Here is a 16748-nt window from a genome sequence, read left to right as displayed (position 1 = left end):
TGATGCTAGTAGTCTGACTAATTACTACAAGACAATAGTAAATAAGAGACTTAGAAAATCATATGATCTTTCAATTAGTTAAGTGATGTTTATTTATACTTGAGGTCTACGCGTCTAGCTTGTTAGAATGATGATTTGTGACAAGTGAGATCAAGCATGTTCCTAATGATAGAGAAGGGTAATGAATTAGTATGCTAACTGGTCCATCAAACGATGAATTAGCTTGTAGGATCTAGCTAGTTTACCAACCTGTTAGGTGTAGACCTTCCCATTTAAAAGTCTTGTCAATGGGTCAGAAAGTGTTAGACATGTACGATATAGGAACTAACATTTAATGTTTTGGGCATTGATTTATGATTAAATAGATATAATAAATAAGTGTTTGATTTATTTTATTGTAGCTTAGTTAATATTTGATATTATTCCGTACAATATTCTTAATTATTCATTTTTAAGAGTTAAAAATATGAGTGACGAAGAATTAATAAATGAAGTATTGTAAAGTTATTTCTAGTCATATGAATTCTAATTGTGTATTAGAATTCTAATAAGGCTAGCACATTGTCCATGATGACTCTCATGTCATTTTGTATGAAATACGAAGAGCATACATGATTATTTTAGAGACTAAGAAAAAGAGTTTGATGCTTCCGCGGTGCTTGTATGAATATTTTCAAACAAAAAGATTCTAACAAATTGAACTCCTTGAACTATTTTATTAGACTTATTATTATCAAGTTAATTAAACTATCCTATAACTCTATCAATTACTTGCTCCAAAAAAGTAACTCTATCAATTACAATACTATTTAATTTCTGCCTTAAAATTCACATATTATATTTACTAAACATCATTTTATTTCATTATATTTATATATATATATATATATATATATATATATATATATATATATATATATATATATATATATATAGTAGTCAGCGTTATATTATACTATATTGTTGTGTTTCTTTCGAAGGACCTATGATATGGTTTGATGTGGTGATGAAAACGATGGGTTCTGACTTCTGAGCATGCAGGAGCAGAGCTTCCATTATCATTGCTTCTCCAATAACACTCCAACAAACATTTAATTCGCCCGTCCTTTCCTATCTTTTATGCTTCGGATATTAAGGAAAAGATTTGTACAATAATAACAATATTAAAAGTAATTCATATTCTAATGTTATAAAAAATCTGTTCCCAACCTCCATACAAACATTGCTACGTTTAGCTTCTCAAGTTTCCCTTCTTTCATGCCCTATGTATACTCTCACGTGCTCTCTCAGTGTCTCGGACCTTTCGCATTTAATTTGATACTTTCAAAACTGAATTATTGAATTGGATGGTCCGAATGGATGTGAATATTACATCTATGAAAGTTTTTTATTTTTAAATAAAGCAATAATTTGTCAATTACATGTATTGTGATGACATCTCAGTTACCATTTCAAATGTGTGGTGTATTTTAAAAAATAAAATAATAATTTTACTTTTGTTATTTATGAAAATATTATTATTTTTATTTATAATGTTCGAAATTTATATTATTCAATAATATAAAATTTTACTTAAAATTTATTGTTGTTTTCCTTGTTCTTATAAATGGTGTTTTTCTCCTTGTTGAGATAAAAGTAAAATTTAGAGCAAATTGCCATTTTGGTCAGCTGACTATAGGGGTCCTATTAATTCTAGTCCACGACTTTCAAAAGTGTTAATTGCATACCATGACTTTTCAATTTGTATCAATTTTGAACACTCCGGTGAAATTTCCGGCCAAATGTCGCCGGATTTTCTTAATCCCACCGATTTGGCTTAATACTATGGGCAAAAATGTAATTTCCTAAACCCAAAAAAACCCAACCCAAACCATATATCCCTAACCCGGTTCGATGCTTTGACCTAAGTCAAGCCCCCCTTTTCCTAAGTCGTAATTGAATCTGACCGAAACAACGAAGAAAGGGGAGAAACCAACCCTAAATTACGACCCTAATCCACGACCAACAACGAAGAAAGGGGAGAAGAGACAAGTCGCGAAAGCAGAGGAAATCGAAGAAGGAAGGAAGAAATCGGAAATTAACCCTAATCCACGACCATCAACGCATCAACGCTCGCTGAACAGGGCATTGGAATGGCTACTTCGTCTTCTACGGCCAACACTCTCCAAACAAGTAAGACTGTGTTGTATTTGTTTTTTGGGAAAATATGCAGAAAATTGCATCTTTCATACTCCTTCTGGCTTTAAGAGTACATATTTAGTGTGTGTGTACAATATGGTTTAAATAAGTAGTATTGTGTTGATGCTGTGTTTGGTGTATGCTTTATATATGCTGAGACTACATGTGGGAACCAATGCTTGTATAATTGTGTTAGAGTAAACATTTCTTTTTCATAAAATTACTTGTGGGGACCAATGTTTTTAAAGTTGTGTTTGTGTTCTCTGTATATGGTTAAATATAGGGCTATGTGGGTCCAGTATGTTTAACTTTATGTTGATATGTCATGTGCATATATTGGAGTGTGGAGTTAGAAATTCTGACCATGTGCTTTTACTTTGTTCAATTACTATTTGGGTGTTTTTCAGGAAATTCACTTGGCCCTTTTTCTGTGTGTCTGTTTCATAATGGAATTATAAGTAGGCAAGGTGAATGGAAGTATATGGGGGGTGATGTAGAATTATATGAAAGAGTGGAGGCAAAGGATTTGTGTATGGAGTTCTTTATGGATAGGGTAAAAGATCTAGGGTATTGTGACATAGGAGCATATATTTATGATGTTGATGGTAAAGGTGTCGTGACTTTACTGCAAACAGAGAATGATGTAGCAAACTGTTTAAGTCATGCACAGAATGAAGGGCAGACAATAGAGATATGGGTTGAAACAATGGATTTGAATGACTTTATTGAAGTTGATGTAGTTCAATCTGAGGGTGAACAGGAAAGTGAGTATGAGATTGAGGTTGAGTGTTTGAACAAAGATGAGAAGGGTAGTAAGGGTGTTAATGTTGAGCATGCTAGTAAGGTTGATAAGGCTTAGCAGGCTGTTAAGGATGATGGATCTGAGCAGGGTGTTAAGGTTGCTAAGGCTGAGTTAGGGGAAGACAGAAACAGAGACAATGAGGGAAAGGGTGAAAGGAAAATACACACATTGGATGAGATAAACTTCTCAGATGATGCCTCATTAGTGGATTCTGACAGTGATGCTGACAGTAAGTGGACTGTTTTTAGACCTGCAACTGACATGCAAGATCCACATTTTACATTAGGCATGACTTTTGCATCCAAGCAACAATTTAGGGAAGCAGTTACAAACTATGGTTTTAAAAATGGCAAAGACATTCGGACTGTGCGCAATGAGAAGAATCGAGTTGTAGTTGAGTGTTCACAGGCTGGTTGCCCTTGGAGGATAGGGTTGAGGAAACTTACCAACTCACTGTCTTGGAGGATACTTTACCTGGTTGATGAGCATGAAGGTTGTTCTTGGGTTTGGGAGAACTCGATGGTCAAAGCTAGTGTGATTGCAAAGAGGTGGTCCAAGGAATTAAAGGACCATCCAGACTGGATGATGAGAAAATTCAAAGACAGTGTTTGCAGTAAGGAGGGGTTCTATGTTAGTGATCAACAAGCCTATAGGGCAATTTGGAAGGCAAGGAAACAAAGAAAAGGTGATTATAGGGCAATTTGGAAGGCAAGGAAACAAAGAAAAGGTGATGATGAGGACAACTTCAAAAAGCTTTGGAGCTATTGTGCTGAAATATCAAGGACAAACCCAAAAACTTCTTGGTTTGTCAAGACTAGTGACTTGCTAGAAGGTGGGCAGGAAAGATTTCTAAGGATGTACGTTTGTTGGGAAGCTAGCAAACAAGGTTTCAAGCATTGCAGACCCCTTATAGGATTGGATGGATGTCATTTGAGGTGTTCAACAGGTGGAATGTTACTNCCCCTTATAGGATTGGATGGATGTCATTTGAGGTGTTCAACAGGTGGAATGTTACTGACTGCTGTATCGGTTGATGCTAATGACAGCATATTTCCCCTTGCATATGCTATAGTGGAAGGTGAGAAAAGAGAGTCTTGGAGTTGGTTTCTTAAATACTTGAAGGAGGACATGGAGATAACTGCAGAAGTTGAGGAGCAGTTCTGTTTTATCAGTGATAAACAAAAGGGCTTGATGCCAGCATTTGTTGAAGATTTACCAAGGGTGGAACACAGGTATTGTGTGAGGCACCTCCATGCTAATATGAAAGTGGCAGGATTTCAGAGCAAAGCACTCAAGGATGCTTTTTGGGCTTGTGCTAGAGCAACAACAAAGAATGGGTTCCTTAAAGGTTTGAGTACATTTAGGGCATTAGATGAGCAGGCATATCAGTGGTTAGGTGACAAAGATCCCAAGGAATGGTCTAGATCCCACTTCTCAACACACACACATTGTGACATAATGGTAAATAATATTTGTGAATCTTTTAACTCAACTCTACTTCCTGCTAGGGACAAGCCAATTTTAGAATGCCTTGAAACTATTAGGAAAATGTTAATGTCCAAATTTTTTGAACAAAGAACAAAGGCAGCTAATTGGAAGACACAAATATGTCCAGCAATTCTTGGCAAATTGAAGCATATTGAGAAGGAGGCAGCAGGTTACTTGGCTACACAATGTGATTTTTTTAAGTTTGAGGTGAGACAGCTATATGGAGATCAACAAGAGGTGGACTTGGAGAAGAAAATGTGTTCTTGTAGGAAGTGGGATCTGACTGGGCTACCTTGGAAGCATGCAGTGTGTGCTATTTGGAAGAAGTATGGAAAGGGGGCAGTCCATGACTTTGTCCATCCATGTTATTCCAAGGAAACATATTTGAAGATATACAGTGGTTCCATTAACCCTATGTCTAGGCCTGATGAGTGGCCTGTCACTAGCAGGAGTCCCCCACTTCCCCCTGTCTATGCTGCTAAGGTTGGGAGGCCTAAGAAGCTAAGAAAAAGATCTGCCGGTGAGGAGGAGCAGAAGTTGAGTCAAAATGGAATTACTGTGTCAAGAAGACACATCCAACTGCACTGTGGTCTGTGTAGGCAACCTGGGCACAATGCAAGAAAATGTCCATCTGTTCCATCTATTCCAATTGAAAAGGTAATATTAAAAATGCAATTCAAATGTATTTCCCATTGTTTACTTTGAATGTAGTCCACTAACAGTTTTCTATTGATTTGAAGAATACAAAGAAAGTGAAGCCAAGTACTAAGAAGCAGCAGCAGCAACCAGAAGGATCTAAACTTGGGCAGCAGCAGCAGCATGTTAATCTTGGGCAGCAACAGCAGCATGAAGGAGCTAATGAAGGAGATAATGAAGCACCAAATCTTGGCCAGCAGCAACAGCATGAAAACTGTGATATTGAGCAGCAGCAGCAACATGAAGGTCTAAGCATGGAAATGGAAGGATTTGGTCTTAGCCAAGAGCAGCAAGAGGAAGAACTCATTCTCCCTACTGTGAGCACCAATAAGATGACAAACAAACAAAAATCCAACCGTAAGAAGCCGTACTATACCCGGAGCAAGACCACCATGAAGTCCAAATTTGTTAATACCACTGATGACCCTATCAACCTTGACTGAATCAAGGTTTAGACTAAGACTTTGAATGGTTTTTGTAACTGTCATGATGTATCTAGTAGTTGTGAATGTATTTAACTGACATTAACCTTTTTGGTATCCAAATGGCAATCTAGTTTGGATTTGTATTCTGGATAAAAGTGCTTTGAATGTACATTACAGTGAATTACAATGAATTGGCAGTCTAGCTTTTTGGTATCCATTGGCAGTCTAGTTTTTTGCTTTGAATATACAGTGAATGAATGGCATTGTGCTTACTGCTTGGTTAATGAATTTGGCATTNCCCCTTATAGGATTGGATGGATGTCATTTGAGGTGTTCAACAGGTGGAATGTTACTGACTGCTGTATCGGTTGATGCTAATGACAGCATATTTCCCCTTGCATATGCTATAGTGGAAGGTGAGAAAAGAGAGTCTTGGAGTTGGTTTCTTAAATACTTGAAGGAGGACATGGAGATAACTGCAGAAGTTGAGGAGCAGTTCTGTTTTATCAGTGATAAACAAAAGGGCTTGATGCCAGCATTTGTTGAAGATTTACCAAGGGTGGAACACAGGTATTGTGTGAGGCACCTCCATGCTAATATGAAAGTGGCAGGATTTCAGAGCAAAGCACTCAAGGATGCTTTTTGGGCTTGTGCTAGAGCAACAACAAAGAATGGGTTCCTTAAAGGTTTGAGTACATTTAGGGCATTAGATGAGCAGGCATATCAGTGGTTAGGTGACAAAGATCCCAAGGAATGGTCTAGATCCCACTTCTCAACACACACACATTGTGACATAATGGTAAATAATATTTGTGAATCTTTTAACTCAACTCTACTTCCTGCTAGGGACAAGCCAATTTTAGAATGCCTTGAAACTATTAGGAAAATGTTAATGTCCAAATTTTTTGAACAAAGAACAAAGGCAGCTAATTGGAAGACACAAATATGTCCAGCAATTCTTGGCAAATTGAAGCATATTGAGAAGGAGGCAGCAGGTTACTTGGCTACACAATGTGATTTTTTTAAGTTTGAGGTGAGACAGCTATATGGAGATCAACAAGAGGTGGACTTGGAGAAGAAAATGTGTTCTTGTAGGAAGTGGGATCTGACTGGGCTACCTTGGAAGCATGCAGTGTGTGCTATTTGGAAGAAGTATGGAAAGGGGGCAGTCCATGACTTTGTCCATCCATGTTATTCCAAGGAAACATATTTGAAGATATACAGTGGTTCCATTAACCCTATGTCTAGGCCTGATGAGTGGCCTGTCACTAGCAGGAGTCCCCCACTTCCCCCTGTCTATGCTGCTAAGGTTGGGAGGCCTAAGAAGCTAAGAAAAAGATCTGCCGGTGAGGAGGAGCAGAAGTTGAGTCAAAATGGAATTACTGTGTCAAGAAGACACATCCAACTGCACTGTGGTCTGTGTAGGCAACCTGGGCACAATGCAAGAAAATGTCCATCTGTTCCATCTATTCCAATTGAAAAGGTAATATTAAAAATGCAATTCAAATGTATTTCCCATTGTTTACTTTGAATGTAGTCCACTAACAGTTTTCTATTGATTTGAAGAATACAAAGAAAGTGAAGCCAAGTACTAAGAAGCAGCAGCAGCAACCAGAAGGATCTAAACTTGGGCAGCAGCAGCAGCATGTTAATCTTGGGCAGCAACAGCAGCATGAAGGAGCTAATGAAGGAGATAATGAAGCACCAAATCTTGGCCAGCAGCAACAGCATGAAAACTGTGATATTGAGCAGCAGCAGCAACATGAAGGTCTAAGCATGGAAATGGAAGGATTTGGTCTTAGCCAAGAGCAGCAAGAGGAAGAACTCATTCTCCCTACTGTGAGCACCAATAAGATGACAAACAAACAAAAATCCAACCGTAAGAAGCCGTACTATACCCGGAGCAAGACCACCATGAAGTCCAAATTTGTTAATACCACTGATGACCCTATCAACCTTGACTGAATCAAGGTTTAGACTAAGACTTTGAATGGTTTTTGTAACTGTCATGATGTATCTAGTAGTTGTGAATGTATTTAACTGACATTAACCTTTTTGGTATCCAAATGGCAATCTAGTTTGGATTTGTATTCTGGATAAAAGTGCTTTGAATGTACATTACAGTGAATTACAATGAATTGGCAGTCTAGCTTTTTGGTATCCATTGGCAGTCTAGTTTTTTGCTTTGAATATACAGTGAATGAATGGCATTGTGCTTACTGCTTGGTTAATGAATTTGGCATTGTGCTTTGAATAGATAGTTCATTACATTACCAAAAGGACAGTACATTACATTACCAAAAGGATAGTTCATTACATTACCAAAAGGACAGTACATTACATTACCAAAAGGATAGTTCATTACATTACCAAAAGGACAGTACATTACATTACCAAAAGGATAGTTCATTACATTACCAAAAGGACAGTACATTACATTACCAAAAGGATAGTTCATTACATTACCAAAAGGACAGTACATTACATTACCAAAACGATGTATATTACGTACTAGCACAATATTTACTACCAACCAAAAGTACAGATATTACAATGAACCATTTCACCCACTTCAATAGTTTGCCATGTTCCTTACTAGCTTTAACCTTCATATTTAGTGTTCTTATTTCTTCATCTTGCCTATTAATGCGTTTTAGCAATCCTGGGATTATTCTCTTCGAACGATAGCACATTGGAGGATCATACCAATCCACGAATCCGCAGCCCACCCGACCCTGTATTAACAATTTCAAAAAAGAAAAAAAACAAGCCAAAAATAAAGGTCTACTGGTAATACATTTATACAATTTTAACCAAAAAATGTAATTACTTACAATACTACCACAGCATTGCCAAAACCTCCGACCCGGATTGTCATTTGTCCATGAGGTTCGAATCGTTAATTGATGCCCACATCTACAATGGATGATTGGGAACTTTTCCCCAAATTCATAGTACGAATTACTGATGATTGGGAACTTTTCCCCAAATTCATAGTACGAATTACTCGAAGAAGAAGAAGAAGAATGGAAATTACTCATTGCTAGGTAGGAAGAAGAAGAAGAAGAATGGAAATTACTCATTGCTAGGTAGAGAGTCCACTAGATGGAGAATGGCGCTGATCTTCGTATTTAGAGAGTCCACTAGATGGAGAATGGCGCTGATCTTCGTATTGCTTCTCGCTAGCCCTGCTTTGTTCTTCTGCTTCTCGCTCACGAGGTCACGACAGTTTGGGATTGGGATGATAGGTTTCTCTAAAACATAGGACAAAGCATCGAACCGGGTTAGGGATATATGGTTTGGGTTGGATTTTTTTGGGTTTAGGAAATTACATTTTTGCCCATAGTATTAAGCCAAATCGGTGGGATTAAGAAAATTCGGCGACATTTGGCCAGAAATTTCACCGGAGTGTTCAAAATTGATACAAATTGAAAAGTCATGGTATGCAATTAGTACTTTTGAAAGTCGTGGACTAGAATTAATAGGACCCCTATAGTCAGCTGACCAAAATGGCAATTTGCTCTAAAATTTATTATAAACAAAAATATTATACAACCATGAACTATGACCAAAAGAATAAAAATGATAAAATTTTATTTCGGACATATATGCTTATATTGTGGATGAAGGTCCACGTAGCAAAATCTGGCAAATTATGCTATGAAATCAGGTTCACCTTGCAAGGTGGACCCGAGTCTATATTCACAATTTTATAACTCTATGGACTATGCTCACAATTTTAGAATTCTATATTCATAATTTTAGATCTCAAACACTCCAACTTATTAAAATCAATTAAATAAGTACACTTTACCAATAACCAACATGTTACCAGTAAAATTAAGATTCATATCGTTATTGACCACTACTGAGTACCGTTGGTTGTCGTTTTTGATAAAATATTCTCGTCATTCACAAAAAGGCTACCAAATCGACCGAACTGGATGCCTCCTTGTTTTAGGAAGGTGACCAGTATGGTGACCTTCTTCATGCGACCAATGATCGTTCACCAGTCGTAGGTGGTGAATATCATTGTCGAAACTACATTAATCAGTTATTTGGTCCAAATGCACTAAAATGACAAGTTAAAATGTTTAATTCAACTTTCAAAAATTTGAAGAACTAATTGCTTTCTCAAGTAAAGTTTACTGACCTAAACCATTTTTCCTTATTTATATAATATTTTTTAACAAAAAAATTATTATAAACAATGTTATAAAACCATTGATTAGCATTATCTTATATTTTTTTAATGAAAATCTTTTCACAATTTGCAGCCGTTTAAATTAGGTGAGAAGCAATATAATTATCAATCTTTTTGTTACTTGTGATTAAAGACAAAGTTTAAATACTCTATATTTCCTTGATTGTCATGGCATTAGGTAAGAAAAAATAAGGATATAGCAAGAAATGAAGTTTAGCCTATTTATATTATTAAAATATTCTTACACTTTTAGAATATAATACTCTATCACATCTATAAATAAACTTCATTATCATATCTTTATGACGATTTTATCTTTATAATTACCATCGTTTTCTCTACATTACAATCTAGTACGAATAATTTTAACGCACTTTCAAATTACTATTATGAAAAATTATAATAATTCTCTATATTATAAGCTATCAAACTTGAAATATATTTACACTATTATGAAATTTTTCAATAACTTATAATTTGTTGGAGTAATTTGGATGTTTATTACTCCGTATTAAAGTATTACATAGTATTATTTTTATAGCTTGGGAGTGGTCTAAGATTAACCTCAACTCATCAAGATTATTACTTGCTAAGTGAGGTGGCAACAAAAAAAAAATTATTTCTTTTATTACCACGGTGAGTTGAAAGCTTCCTAATTTAGCAAGCTTTCTACCCACTAGTTTTACTTGTTGCTAAACATGGCACAAAAGTTGCTTTTTAAACATTTTATTGGTATTATATGTATTTATTTATTGAAAAATATATGAATTTAAAATTGTAATGTGAATATGGAATTGTTTTTTAAAGTGAGAGAGTATTGTAGAGATGTAAGGAAAATAGTAAATTAATTTTAAATTTAATGATGTGGATATCGACCTATTTTTTAAAGTGAGATATACTTGGAGGATAATATCCTAAAGTTTAAGGCATTGCCATTTAAAAAAAAAAAAAAAAAAAAAAAAAAAAAAAAAAAAAAAAAAAAAAAAAAAAAAAAAAAAAAAAAAAAAAAAAAAAAAAAAAAAAAAAAAAAAAAAAAAAAAAAAAAAAAAAAAAAAAAAAAAAAAAAAAAAAAAAAAAGTTTAAGGCATTAGTGCATTACCCAGTTCAAAAAGCTGAGTTTACTTCTTAAAAGGTTGTAAAATAGGTGTTTAGGCAGCAGGATTCCCTAACTCTGTTTCATTAAACTAAGAGAAAGCTAACTAATTACCAATATGTTGGGCTATTGTAGCCTCTAGCCCCTAGCCCGGCCCAATATTTTACTCTTTTTGTCTTAGCTGTAATTCACGATATAATACGGCCCAAAAAAGTCAGAGTGCTAAACACGTGGCCACCTTGGCTGCCAAATCAGCAAATCATACAGTATTTATCTATTTGAGCTGCTAGCCACGTGCCACGTGGTGACCACTTCACTCACGGGTGAAGTGTCACCCAAGAAAGCTACTCCTCACTGTTTCAATGGTGGAGGTTAGCGCAGCGGATCCTATCTCTCTCCCTCGGTGGGGCCCTCAATGCTGACCTGGCATGATGGAGGGGATAGCTGGATCATCATTCCACGCCCCTGCCACCTTTGGACGATAGCTACCCCTCTGCCGTCACTCCGTCACTTTCGTCCGTCTGACAACCGTCAGAATTGACGGCACCACCCTGAACGCCAGGGTGCACTCTGCTGACGGCGTTAGCTGTAACTGTTATCTGCTTAGCTGGATTCCACAGTTAAAACGTAGGCTTTCCAGAAGGGCCAGCTGGCACAACACATGGCCAGCAGGTTCTGTCGAGACTGCGGGGTTCAAATTTACTGATTCGCCCCTCATTCTTCACTAAAATTACCTCTCCTCATGTTAGGGAATTGACACATTCTCGACGGCACCAAAAAAGCAATTTTTTCCCTGTTAAAATCATTACATAATTTAAGTATTTTAAATCAGCTGTCTCTAACAATGATAATAATTTAAAAAAAAAAAAAACATAATTAGTAAATTATAGCAAAGAATATAAAATATCAGAAATAATATTGTAATAAAAAAGTGATACATTAAAATTTTACGTAATACTATTCCTGGTCACTCTTAACATGTCAATCAATCAAAATTGATTTAATTCTTTCATTTATTTTTAGAGTAAGAGAGATTATCATTCTTAAATTTGGATTTAAAAATAACATTATAATAAGAGAAACAAAATCATGTTGGATTTTTTTTTTTTTTTTTACTTTGCTTTAAAGGGTTTCCATCTCTAATTTACAACAAAAAAGCCAAACAAATATAGCTTTTCAATTTCATAAAGCAAAAGCAATTAAAGTCGTTCTTTTCTCCACTTTGCGTATTCTTTTCTGTTTCGCCACGGCTAATCATTATACGTACAGATATATTAATTTTAATTTTATATTATAATTTCAAGTTTCAACCATTTTTTTTTTTGTATTACCATTATTTCTTAACAATTATATTTCTTCAGTTTATTATAAAAAATAAAAGGAGATACAATAATAGTTTTGAATAAGAATAAATTTTACTTTCGGCCATTTGATTATTATACATAAATCACATTTGATACTCGATTATTAAAATTTTATAATTAGGTACATAATTATTTAACTTGTATCACATTTGGTTCTGCTTTCCAATTTTCCAGTCAACTATTGCTGAAAGCCTGAAAGTGCTCCTCCCGGAAGAAGCAAATGCAAAGCTCCTTCTAAAAGTACTCCTTCCTGAATGAGGACTTTTGACAATAGTTGACCAGAAAAATAGACTGTGGAATCAAATGTGATACTAATTATATAGTCATACACTTAATTAGAAAATTTTACTAATCAATGACAAATGTTATTCATGTATAATAGTTTGGAGATTAAAAGTAATTTTTTTTTTTTTAATAAATAAGGTTTCGAGATTCGAACCTTATAAAGAGATAAGGCATGAGGGAATTCAGGTTTGACCGAAACTACAATGAGTATAGTCCAAAGCATGGAGAGAATTTGGGTTCAATTATAGGTTTGTTTCTAATTTATATAATGGGAAAGGTATGAAATTTCAAACTCAAACAGTGAGTTTTGTTGTTTGAAGGCGTATGGTGGTCACTGGTCAGAATGTAGGAAATTCCAAACATTTGTTTCTTAAGATATATTATATTGTGCGTTGTCCAAGGTTGTACTCCTAACTTTGTTAAGAGCATTTAGGTGTATAATTAAATATAATATAAAGTATCTCCACCCTTCTCACATTGCATAAGAGGTGAAAAATAAAATAAAAATATAATTCTATACAATATATAAAATACTATCATAAGGTGTTGTAAAAGTGTTCAATACATACACATACCGAATGTATGTATATGTTTACAATTCTTTATTACCTTGTCATATTGTATGTCATGCTTATGAAATGCATATTTAGATAACATGTTTAATTGTAAAATATTGAGAGTTAGTACCCAATATAGTCCTCGACTATAGTGATTTTACTCAATTTAGTATTCGACTTTGATGGTTTTATACAATTTAGTCACTTATTAAAAAAATTGTTAGTTGACTGTTAGAAATAGGGTTCTAATGATAATTTATCATTCTTCATCCCATTTGGAATGATTCATTCTTCTTCCCCTTATTAAAATTCACGCATAAATGTAAATTTTTGTAACAAATCAACTTCAACCTTAAATAAATAAATACAAAGTAAATAAATATTTGGGTACGAAGATTTACATTTCTGCGTGGATCTTAATAAGGGGATGAAGAAGGAATCACCCCATATGGGATGAAGGATGAGAAATTATCATTATGACCCTATTTCTAACTGTTCACTAACAAAAATTTTAAAAAATGACTAAATTGGGTAAAAACATCAAAGTCGGGGACTAAATTGAGCACAAAAAGTCATTTAGGATTAAATTGAGTAAAATCACTATAGTCGATGATTATATTGGGTATTAACTCAAAATATTGAATACTACTTTAAGTTGGAGATTAATATATATGCATTATTTATTTAAACGTTTTTTAATGTTTATTTTTAAAAAAAAATTATAAACGGGGTGGGAATTTTCCGTCCCCGAATATAATAATCCTCTTGGGGATGGGGATGGGGAGATTTTTCCCTTCCCCGGTGGGATAGGAATAGGGACGGGGAATGGGGAAGAAAGTCGAGGGCGGGGATGGGGTATGTCTCCTGCCCCCACCCCACCTACTCCGTTGACATCCCTAATTAATAGTACACTTTCTTACAAAAATCATTCTTTAATAATCACCATTAACGTATCATATTTTATTATATTGTTTTTATATTTGATTAATACATGAATTGAATTCTTTATTAACTCATAATATGGTTTTTTTTTTTTTTTAAAATAACTCATTATATTGTTTTTATATTTGATTAATACATGAATTGAATTCTTTATTAACTCATAATATGGTTTTTTTTTTTTTTTTGAAAATAACTCATAATATGGTTAGTTACTCAAGTAACTAATACTTTTTTAAAATTGCCTAGACCTTGTAGTCTAGTGGAACCAAGTTGTATTCCTATATGAGAGGTTGTGAGTTTGAGTCTTAGTGGGAGTGTTTAATTTAAATTATTATTTAAATATTTTGAGTAATAAAAGTATAAATAGTTAAATACTGCTAAATTTATTTAAATATAAAAATTGGATTACATATTTTTTAATATAATAAGAAAGATAATTCTGAAGAAGTAAGGGAGATTCTAGATTAATTAGAGAAACGTGTGAGATTACGAGCGGTATAAAGCCGCGTAAATAATTATGTTTGAACTAGTTTGACATAATTTGTTGATAATACGCATGAGAATTAACATGTTTGGTTACCTTTTTTAAACCGCGTGAGCGTGAGTCGTGACATAGGAATACAAAGGAGAAAATAATGAGAGAAGGGTAAATGACTATGGAAGAGTGGATGACAACAGATGTTGACAAGGATAATATAAGCTATATTTCAATTTAAAAATTTGCATTTCCGTACGGTACTTAGTGTTTTTTTTTTTTTAAATACAACGAGACTAATTTAGATTTAATACAAATTTCACCCACAAAGTCTTATTACCAAAAAAAAAAAAAAAAAACAATACATATATACAGGCTTACCAAGTATTTTAAGGTAGTGTTGGGTTAATCTAATCCAATTTCAATTAATTAATCATGCACATGTGGACACTTTTTAATAATATAATTTTTTTTTTTGAATATAAAAGTTTTTAAAAATGGTGATTGACTATGTAAAATATAGTCATTTGATCATTTCCAACTTCACATATCCAAATAGAACGCAAAATATTGCCTTTTTTTTTTTTCTGGGTTGGGTGGGAGTGGGGATTAGAAGGAAGGGAGGAGACATCCAAAACATATGAGCTATGTTTGGCAAACCTAACTGAAAAGATAGTGAAAGATGAAAAGTGACTGAAAACTGAAAAGTTATAAGCTCGAAGCTGAAATCTGAAGAGATGTTAAGCTAGTTGTTATGCTTAAAAGTGTTTGGTAAAATTAGCTTTTTGATAAGCTGATAAATGTAAAAAGACTGAAAAAGACATTTTCATACAATTTAAATAGTTTTAAATTTAAATATGTTTGTTTATATATTAAATATAAAATAGTGAAATTAATATATTTTAATAAAATATAAAGTAAGAATATATATTTGAAAACATATAAAGTAAAACAAAATATTTATAATTCATAAGACATACAAAAATCAATGTTCAAACACAAATGTTAAATTGAAATTACAACTAAACATATTGAAGAGAAAAAGTTAAAAAGGTTTAGCCAAAAAGATAAGAAAGAGGGTTAGAAAATCACTTCGAACAATCGGACTTAAAAACAAATCGTCTTGCAACAGTATAGGTTGCCATATTAGCTGATGGTTTTGAAAAAGATAAAAACACATGAGTGAACTCACTCAATAATTTTTTAATATCATTCAAGATCAAATGAAAAGAAGATTCTCCTCTAATATGAGTAATGCTTTGAACAAACCTATCTTTACTTGGATATTATCCATGTACAACATTAGTTGTTAGTTGGACTGTTCCGTTGACTATGTGTGATTTACTGATTTCACGATTTTTTTTTATTTTTTATTTACTTTACTTTCTTCAATATGTCTTGATAGAGAATATACTCCGAGTATACCGCTCTACTAATAATATATGTATGTTCGGTATACTGTACGGGTATTGAGCTTATATAAATGGTCTTAGTCCTTCATTTTAAGGAGCTTTTTCCACTTCCTAAAGGTTGGACCTTCTCTCTTGACTCTCGCTCGCTCTAGATACCACTCTCACATAATTCCTCCCAAATCTCTCTAAATTATTCAATTATAACAGTGAATAGGGAGGCTTATGGAGTGGATTTCCAACCATCTTCTCTCTATATTACTACGTATCTTTTATATTCAATTTCATACATTTACCAGAGATTTTCCTACATATTCTACACGCGCAAATGAGATTGAAAGAATTAACCATATCATGTCTTAATTACGATTTTGTAACTTCAAATATCTGGATCGATTATAATCCTGCTCATGATACTCCAACCTCTATATTCATAGCTTTTTTGCTGTATCGTTAGTCGTTGTCACCCCCACCCTCCCCCTTCCTCCCCCAAATCTTCTGGTCGCCTCCTTCCTTCCCGTTAAATAAAAAAATATAAAAATAATTTTAGTGTATACTTCTCTCTCTCTTTATTTATTTATTTATTTTTATTTTAACCACTTGATATGATTAAAAATTTTAAAAACAAATTACTACAAACCTTATCTTTTTTCAGGAAGAGACACTAAAATTAACAACACCAAAAGGAATCTCAACAATTATATTAAGAAGTAGTTACAATAATTTATGTACACAAATATATATATATACACACACGGATCCACGTACTTAGTGTTTTTTTTTTTGTTTTTTTTTTTTTTTTTTTTTTTTTTTTTTTTTTTTTTTTTTTT

Source organism: Ipomoea triloba, chromosome 2 (assembly GCF_003576645.1).
Source record: "Ipomoea triloba cultivar NCNSP0323 chromosome 2, ASM357664v1".
Lineage (NCBI taxonomy): Eukaryota > Viridiplantae > Streptophyta > Magnoliopsida > Solanales > Convolvulaceae > Ipomoea > Ipomoea triloba.
This window is presented reverse-complemented; position numbering follows the sequence as displayed.